General features: G+C 36.9%; 1 protein-coding gene across 2 annotated transcripts in view; it reads right to left on the minus strand.

The window, feature by feature from the left end:
- Window positions 1-9,934, minus strand: part of LOC115216539 — a 25,356-nt gene extending 15,422 nt beyond the window's left edge. Inside the window, exon 1 of one of the 2 annotated variants that reach the window (XM_029785993.2) lies at window positions 7,202-9,934. The gene's annotated coding sequence lies outside the window, so the exon portion shown is untranslated. Of the gene's footprint in view, window positions 474-7,201 lie in introns of those variants that run through there. The other variant, XM_036506852.1, reaches the window with a different exon arrangement.
- Between the last annotated feature and the right edge of the window lie 47 nt (window positions 9,935-9,981).

Consider the following 9,981-nt stretch of genomic DNA (forward strand, 5'->3'; position numbering starts at 1 on the left):
AACCTATTTCAAAGCTTCATAACACTCGTAAAATTAAGGAAAAAAAAATCCGTAAAGTACGTTTGATATGTTGTTCGTTGTTTTACATTGTCTGTATACCAGGGATGTAAACAAGTTTCTGGCTGCTGAAATCACAAATCCTATTCCTGAATCTTTCTTCTTAAATTACTAATGTGTAGCAATAAATAAGATAAAAAGGAAATAATGATAAAAAGGAAAAGGTGTCAGTCAAGGACACTATTCGTTACGTCATGTTTGACCACAGAAACTATATTTCTCATCAGTGTTGGTCCTATTTTATTTTCTGTTTATTATTAGATAATGGATACATTCTTTAGCAATCAAGGTAAATTAGTTTATATTACTGTTGATTGCCCTGTTAATTATAGAGCTTACCACATGTACGTTTAGGTACATATGTTATTGCACTACAATTTTCTGTATTCAGGTTAATTTCTGTGAATTGGATGCTAGTACTTGATTATACATAGTTTGTCATTAAAGTATGATTTATATATTTTCAGTTAGTCTATGTTTATTCTACATAACAGGTGGGGAATTAGCGGAATCGTTAGAGCGTCGTACAGAATACTTTGCGTTATCTACCTACTTGAGTTCAACTCCTGCTTGGACACAACGTTGGTTCTTTTTTTTTTTTTTGTATTCTTCCAAAATCGATAAATAAAACGCCAATCTTTTGCTATCCTTTAACTCTCTCTCTCTCTCTCTCTCTCTCTCTGTCTATTTACCTATCTAATTATGTATTTGTGGAGGCGCAATGGCCCAGTGGTTAGGGCAGCGGACTCGCGGTCATAGGATCGCGGTTCGATTCCCAGACCGGGCGTTGTGAGTGTTTATTGAGCGAAAACACCTAAAGTTCCACGAGGCTCCGGCAGGGGATGGTGGTGATCCCTGCTGTACTCTTTCACCACAACTTTCTCTCACTCTTACTTCCTGTTTCTGTTGTACCTGTATTTCAAAGGGCCGGCCTTGTCACTCTCTGTGTCACGCTGAATATCCCCGAGAACTACGTTAAGGGTACACGTGTCTGTGGAGTGCTCAGCCACTTACACGTTAATTTCACGAGCAGGCTCTTCCGTTGATTCGGATCAACCGGAACCCTCGTCGTCGTAACCGACGGAGTGCTCCCCCCATATGTATTTACTTTCATCTGCCGAAATTCGTTACGTTTCTCCGTGTGATGCTCTTGGTGTGATGTCTCTTTGACTAAAATCGGGGACGGGCTGAGCAAGGTGATAAAATGTAATAGTAATCTCTTATATAAAAACTGCTACTGAAAAATTACTTGACTGAATTGTTCCTTGTTTTTGCGTGCTCGTAATTCCAAAAGCAGTGTATTATCGGACGTCCGCTCTGTGATTCTTGCAATACTCTAGGGTTGTGATAATGAAACAATATTCATGTCTGTCGTTGTGCTAAACCGTCTGGCGGTGTTTAACAAACATGCATCGCAATCGCAATCTGAACATAACGAAAATATAAACTAACTCACTTACTTAGATGCGTATGACTATGAAAATGCTATGTGCATTTCCATGTTAAATGTTTTCATTATAGACTCGAACCTCTGACGGCCTCTCATCACCATTGTGACAACTGGATCAATGATCACCCGAATTAAGAACGAATCATGTAATTCAGCCATAGCACAATTATTTCATTCCAATCAATTTCAATCCAATGAAAATTTGATGTAAATTGTCGTATCCTTGGTGACACTATCTTTTTCATTTTCAGTCAATTTCTTTATTAACCATGAGGTTGAGAAAAAGAGGAGACGATACGAGGACAGACAAAACAAACATTGGGGTCAGGGTATCGAATGAGACGAAACGTATGAATAAATAAACAATTAAAATATATGCAATTAAATGAGAATGAGTGATTTACAAAAAAATGAAGCGGAGGACGCGGTTGACCCCACAAACCACATACTCACACTGAAGACTTTGCTTTTTCAGTCAGTGTGTCAAGGACAACAAGATCATATTCAAACGTGGAAGTGTGTGATTGGAAGGATATTTCGTTGCTATATCTAGGGTGTATATGTGTAAGTAACCTTGTTGGCTTGACCTCTTCTATTGGTCAATGAATTAGAACAAGGATTATGATATTTGCACGCTATATATACGATAACTGTTATTTTAGTAATCTGTTTTAGTAACTATTTTAGTAATTTTGATTAAGTTTGCAAGTATTATTCAGTTAAGCGTTGAACCAACAAAAACTTTGAACAATTTCGAAACAGACAAAACGGTAACAACACAGCAAAAAATTTCTTGAAGATACATATTTTTAATTCTCTGTCACTTATTTCATAATTTCATTTCGCTAAATCTGAAACAAAGTGAACTACTATTCTAAACTGGCCCAGTTAACGTTAAAATTGTTTACATTAACCATAACCAAGATAGTGACCTTGGTTAGTCTTATCTTTTCGCGATAGGAATCAGCGGAGTTGTGTAATTAATGAAAACTTAGCTGTTTTTTTTTGTTTTTTTTTTTTAAGCAAATAAACTCTAACATGAATTTTTTAATGTGGCTGGTTACAAAATCCAATAGGTTATAGAACGTAGAAATAATACCTATTTCTTTACTACTCACAAGGGGCGAAACACAGAGGGGACAAACAAGGACAGACAAACGGATTAAGTCGATTATATCGACCCCAGTGCGTAACTGGTACTTATTTAATCGACTCCGAAAGGATGAAAGGCAAAGTCGACCTCGGCGGAAATTGAACTCAGAACGTAGTGGCAGACGAAATACGGCAAAGCATTTCACCCGGCGTGCTAACGTTTCTGCCAACTCGCCGAAATAATACCAGCAACAGCTCCACCATCACGACCAGTCTCATCACCTTCAGCAGCATCATTAATCACCGCTGCCAACTACCGCCACCGCCACCAACACCGCCACCCCACCACCACCGCCGCCACCGCCGCCACTGCCACTCACCACCCACCACCAACCACCACCAGTACCAACACCAGCCTCACCTTTACATGATATTAGTAAAGTAAATGTTATTTTCATTTGGTGTCTTTGAGGGCAACTATATGTATATATAAGCGTACACATATATACATACATACATACACACATATAAATATAAATACATATATATATATATATATGTGTGTGTATGTATGTATGTATGTATGTATGTATGTATGTATGTATGTATATATACACACACACACACACACACACACACACACACACACACACATATATATATATATATATATATATATATATATTAATACATGTATGCGTGTATATCGCTTTTCCTTGTTTATAAACTCCTCACCTCCACAACGGATTGGCTTGAAGTTCTCCCAGAATTCTTTCTATCTCCCTCTTGATCTGATCGTTGCTCCTTTCACCTACTAATGTTACCACCTCCGTTACTTCGCCTCTCTTATTCTTCAGTTACACAAAATCATTTCCCTCACTAGCCATTCCCTAACTATTTTTTCCTTCCTATAGTATTTTCCTCTTCTTTCTTTCATGTGTTATAATTACTTCCCTCTCTCTGAACTAATAGTATTACCAGAAATAGAAAACTACTCTATTCGTTTGCACTAGATTTTCATGTCACATCCTATCGACGCGTGTTTGTGAGTATTTGTATATACACAAATACATACATTAACAAGCAAACGGACACTATTATCTTAATATCTCTCACAGTTTCAAAGCCTTCTCAAGCATAACACACAGTTTCAGAGTTGATAATGAAGTTAGGTGGAATGTCTTCCAAAATACAATCTTCGTCATGCTCTCTTTATACTACTACACATAACAAGGATTAATACTCTAATACTGGTTAGAGCGTCGAGTTTACGATCGTGAGGTTGTGAGCTCGAATCCCGGACCGGGCTGCGTGTTGTGTTCTTGAGCAAGGCACTTTATTTCACGTTGCTCCAGTTCACTCAGCTGTAGAAATGAGTTGCGACGTCACTGGTGCAAAGCTGTATCGACCTTTGTCTTTCCCTTGGATAACACTGGTGGCGTGGAGAGGGGAGGCTGGTATGCATGGGCGACTGCTGGTCTTCCATAAACAACCTTACCCGGACTTGTGTCTAGGAGGGTAACTTTCTAGGTGCAATCTTATGGTCATTCATGACCGAAGGGGGTCTTTACCCTTACTAGGACTAATACTTCATTACTCTAATACTAATACTTCATTTGTCTTATCTTTTCCGTAATTGATTATATTTTAAGTAAAAATGATTTTGTATTTAGTCAAAAGGAATTATTGACATGGGTGTTGACATGGGTGAACAACAGCAGAGGATTCGGCTGTGCAAGCAACTGGAGAGTCGTTGCCGCTTCTGCCTACAGTACATCATCTTGTAGCATTGAGAACATCTTATATATTTATATGTAGATTGACTCATACGTAGTGGTTGTCAAATCATAGAAGAGTATTACCATCACCGACAAATTATCTTGCCTTAGATCTTAAACACAATGGCTGCCACCAATGTATGCCATAGCATCCTGGGTCCGTTGATGCATGTATCGTGGAGAACCAATGAAGCTTGCTGGTAGGATAACTTGCTTACCAACATTGTGACATCCGTGGGTGGCAGTAGAGTTGCCTAAACCAGATATATCACCTGAAACCCTTGAAGTCGAATATGTACGGGAGATCAATTACGACGTCGAAAAGATGGCATCGTTTGTGGCTGATAATGAACAGAAATTGAACGAGGATCAGAAAACTGGCTTCGAATCCATTATTTCGTCCACTCATAGCGAGACTGATAATCTCTTCTTTCTCGATTCTCCAGGGGTAACCAGCAAATCATTCATTATCAATCTTAATTTGGCGAAGCTGCGACAAAATAAACAGATAGCCCTTGCCGTGGTGTCAAGTTGAATAGCTGCAACTCCGTTAAACGGTGGACGCACAGCTCATTCGTGCTACAAATTTCCTCTGGACCTTGCCCCCCCCCCCCAAAAAAAAAAGAGATAGCAGCCTGCAATATCAGTCGTGGCACTACAAAAGCAAACATTCTCACCGAGTATAAATTGATCATTTGGGATGAAGCGACAATGAGTCATAAGGGGGATTTTGAGGCTCTTGACAGATTACTTAAAGACCTGAGGCGCATCACAAGGCTAATGGGCAGCCTAACAGTACTCCTTGCAGGCGACTTTCGACAAACGCTCCCAGTCATTCCAAAGGGAACGAGAGCAGATGAGGTAAATGCGAGCATCAAATCTTCATACCTTTGGAGCAAGGTTAGAAAGTTGAAATTCACAACAAGCATGAAAGTGCAGTTAGATGGTAATGCGCACATGGAGAACTTCTGCAGACAATTAATGGATACTGGGAACGGTGCTGTAATTGTTGAGCAGGATCGGAAGATTAGTTTACCCTTTGGCAATTTGGTGTCAGATATACACGAACTATTGACGTGAATTTTCCTCAATCTGAACACACAATTCAGAGAGCATTGTTGACTGAGAAACCGTGCAATTTTGGCGCCAAAAATGTCACAGTCGATGGCGTAAACAGTCATCTTCTGGAACATGTGCCTAACAATCGTGGGATATAAAAGTCAATTGATATTGTGCTCCACACCAATGACGATATTCATTACTCCGCCGAATTTCTCAGTAGCCTTGCTCCTTCAGGTATACCACCGCATAAATTGCATCTAAATGTTGGAGACCCAGTTATGCTTTTAAGAAACCTCGACCACCTCCACAATTTATGCAATGGCACAAGACTTATTATCAAAAGATTGATGCAGACAGTATTGGAGGTAACAATACTCACTGGAAAAGCAAGTGGTGAAGATGTTTTCATTCCAAAGACTCCCCTGATTTCTTCCGACACAAATTAATTTCAAATGGCTACAATTCGAACTGAGATTAAGCTTTGCAATGAGCATCAACAAGGCACAAGGACAGACATTGGAAGTGGTAGGCCTTAATCTTGCAGAACTTGCTCTTTCTCACGGACAGTTCTATGTGTTGGAAATCTGGAAAATTTATTCATCTATGCACCCAACGGCAAAACCCAAAACATTGTGTATCACGTAGCGGCACCTTTTGTAACTGTTATAACGAAATTGCTTTGTTATAATAAGGCTTTTCAATAAGGCATTTAAATAGAATATCTTTATCCTCCCAATGCGGGAGTTACCGGGTACACCAGCTAGTATATATATGTATGTATATATATATATATATATATATATATATATATATATATATATATATATATATATATATATATATATATATATATATAATATAATAATAATAATAATAATAATATTAGGGAGTATATCCAAACTTACAAAATTTAAATTTAATAATTTAAATTTAAATTTTATATTTATATATATATTATATATTATATTACTTATATTTATTTTTTGTTTTTTATGTTTTGGTTTATGTCTATCACTGTTTGAGTTGCCTAATAGTGGTTTTATCTCTAATTAATATATATATATATATATATATATATATATATATATATATATATATATATATATATATATATATATATATATATACATATATATATATATATATATATATATATATATATATATGTATATATATATATATATATATATATTCATTGAAATGTGTATAATCATCATCCCTTCTAGTGTTGTCGGGACAATTCAACCCCATAGGAATTATTAAATACATCTTCAATAATTTCAAACTTCCTTTAATTATACTAGCATAAACATTTCGTTATTGTTGACTCCGAATGTGATTGTAACGAAATATAACTTTTGGTACGTTTTAGACATCAAGAATTATATGTTTCTATACACATACACGCGTGCTCGTGCAATGCATGATGTACATTCGATTGCATTCAAGTAATTAAATTTGTGAGAAACCAACATTTTGTTACAAAGTTGTATGTTACAGATAATTTAACATGTATTTGATAAAATAAATGCATATTCACTTACTCAGGCACACGCATACACACACACACACACACACACACACGCACACGCACACATATACGCATAACCACACACTAACACACACACTCACACAAATGCACACACACCTATATGTGTATATACTTACACACACACATATATATATGTGTTTGCGTGTTCGAATGTGGCAGTATATAGGAGAATAACTACAAATGAAAAAAACAAAACTTTTGAATCATTACCTTAAAGATGTTTAATAATCTTGATAGAATAACTCTTTCCAAATGTACACGAAGACAAAATAAAGAGAGAAAATAATTGTCAGCTTGAGTTAGCCTCGCGGCGTTGTGTGAACAAAATTCAAAGAAAGCATGTGTTGAGTTGTAAAATTGCAAAAGTTTGCGTTCAATCTGTGTCCAATATGCTGTTAGCTTAAGTATGCTGCTATGACATAGAGAAAAGTTATTGGTTTTAAGTACAGGTACGCACGATGATCAACCAAATTTGCTAAAGTAGCCAGTGAATGTTATCCAATTCGTGTAGGTTATTAATAATTTGTATATGCTCTTTTCATTTCCAAATTACTTATGCGACTTTGATGCTGATAGCAATGTCCATTTTCCCGTGGCTATATGTGTTGCAGTGATTTTTGAAGGATATGCCCATGTGGGGAAGCGCTTTTGTATTCGAATATAGAAGCTCCTGAACTATACGTCCGGGATAGTAGATATTTCATTTAGTGAAATGGATCTCGCATGCGTGTATCGTGAATGGTGAAATTGGCCGCCACATTTAAGTCTCTCTGGTCGAAAAAATGTCTTTTTGTTAGTAATTTCTGCAGGAAAGTTTCTGATTAAGTAAGCCAATTTTATATCTACCCATTTTCAGCTGATAGCCTTGTAGATTTAAAAATCAATTTCCAAATTATCAGAAGATTCAAAATCATAACAGGTTAAAATAAGGAATCAGTTACATTTTGGACGCTAAAATCTTGGGGAGAATTTGTGGAAGATGCTGACTTTTTGTGTTAATGAAATCAGCCAATCAGTGTAGTTTAGATAATTCTACCATTAATAAGACTGGTTAACGTTTTGCTTTTTAAATCAAAATGATTTGTTTACTCCTCAGATTTCAAATATTTCATTTTGTGGCTTTGGTAACCGCCCTTATCTCTATGTTATGGCATTTTTCCAGAATTTTTTGACAAAGGAGGTATTTGTATTTAATTCGAACGTGTAGGTTGTGGATAGTGCTACCAATGTGAAATCTCCATATTTATGAGAAATATAATACGAAGGCACATAACACATATGCACATTGCGAATGGGTTAGTAGGCTAACTTACAAATGTTGCTGCTGTGTTGGAGGCGCTTACTAGAGAAGGGTTTTCTCGGGAAAATTCAGTATGTACTAGCTATATATCCAACCTTCATTGTAGAGAGCTGATAGGAAGTGATTGTAGGACGTCTAAAGAACCATGTTATGATACTGGTTTCAAATTTTGGCTCAAGGCCAGCAATTTCAGGAGCGGAGCAAGTCAATTACATCGACCCCAGTGTTCAACTGTTACTTATTTTATCGACTCAGAAAGGATGAAAGATAAAGTTGACCTCGGCAGAGTTTGAACTCAGAACGTAAACACAGACAAAATGCCGTTAAGCATTTTGCCCGGCGTGCCCACGGATTTCCAGCTGGTTGCTTAAAATATCTGGCTAATACCATAAGAAACTTTTCTTTAACTTGAGAATCTAGAGTGTTTTAAAGGTAACCATAGCTAACTTCAAGATATTTGCAATGATGTTTTAGCTATTTTGGATAAGAAACTTTTCTTGAACTTGAGTACCATAACATACAAGAAGGCGGCTAACCAGCAGAATCGTTAAAACATCGGGCAAAAACTTAGCAGCATTTCGTTAGTCTTTACATTTTGGGCTCAAATGCGGCCGGGGTCAACTTTGCCTTTCATTCCCTTGGGGGACAATAAAATAATCAATAAAATAATCCATTAAACACAGGGGTCGATGCAATCTATCTAACTTCTCTCACGAAACTGCCAGCCTTGTGCCAACATTTGAAACCAATAATATAACATAGACGAAGGTAGTGAACCGGCAGAGTATTTTCAGTATTGCCTCACGATTCGCTAGAATATCGCACACGTGATCAATAAAATCCGACCAATCTTTAGTTTTGAAATTAATTGAAATAAAAGACAGCGTATTTCAACGAAAATTGCTAGCTTTGTGCTAAACCAATATTATCTAGACGCTCTCTAGTAAAAGATGTTGGGGAGACGTTGAATATTACCATGCTTTGGAATTTTGGGTTTTGGCAGTTTTATCATACGTAATCAGTATTAGATCTGGGAGGTAATGGGAATTTGTAGTGCAGAAATAAAACCTTGCAGGCAGTTTTCTGCTAAACGTTGATTTTCAAGGCCACCTTCTCTGTGATTTGAAATGAAAATGGAGCAGAGTGAGAGGGGGTGAGATAAAGAGAAGGGGGGAATAAGAGAGCGAGAAGGTGCGAGACAGAAAAAGAGAGATAAAGAGAAATTCATGTATCGTCAGGATATACTATTTCGAAATTAATGCGTCCACCCGTAATTGTTGGATATATTGCATATACTAATTGCCTTTTCACAAGAAAAACTCAGCACGAGAATGTCATACGTATTTGGAGAAAGTGCAGGAATAATGGATGTTAGCACATTGCTTTCTAGCTTATCCGTATTTAATGACTAGTAAGCTTGATACGCTGGGCCCATCCGTGTAGTGCGCGCGTGTGTATGTTGTGTGTGTGTATGTGTGTGTAAGTATGAATGTGATTCAACTGTTTGAATACGGGTGTACCAGCTTTGTGTTTAGCTTTCAAGCAATGCATTTACATGATTAAGACGGTACGCGATTTGTGGACTAGATTTAACCATAGACTGAGTATTAATTTAAACCCGTAAAGTGTTTAGGATACGTTTATAAATAATACTATATATGTACATTGGTCGACTGCGTTTTGTTAGAAC

Source organism: Octopus sinensis, linkage group LG10 (genome assembly GCF_006345805.1).
Source record: "Octopus sinensis linkage group LG10, ASM634580v1, whole genome shotgun sequence".
NCBI lineage: Eukaryota > Metazoa > Mollusca > Cephalopoda > Octopoda > Octopodidae > Octopus > Octopus sinensis.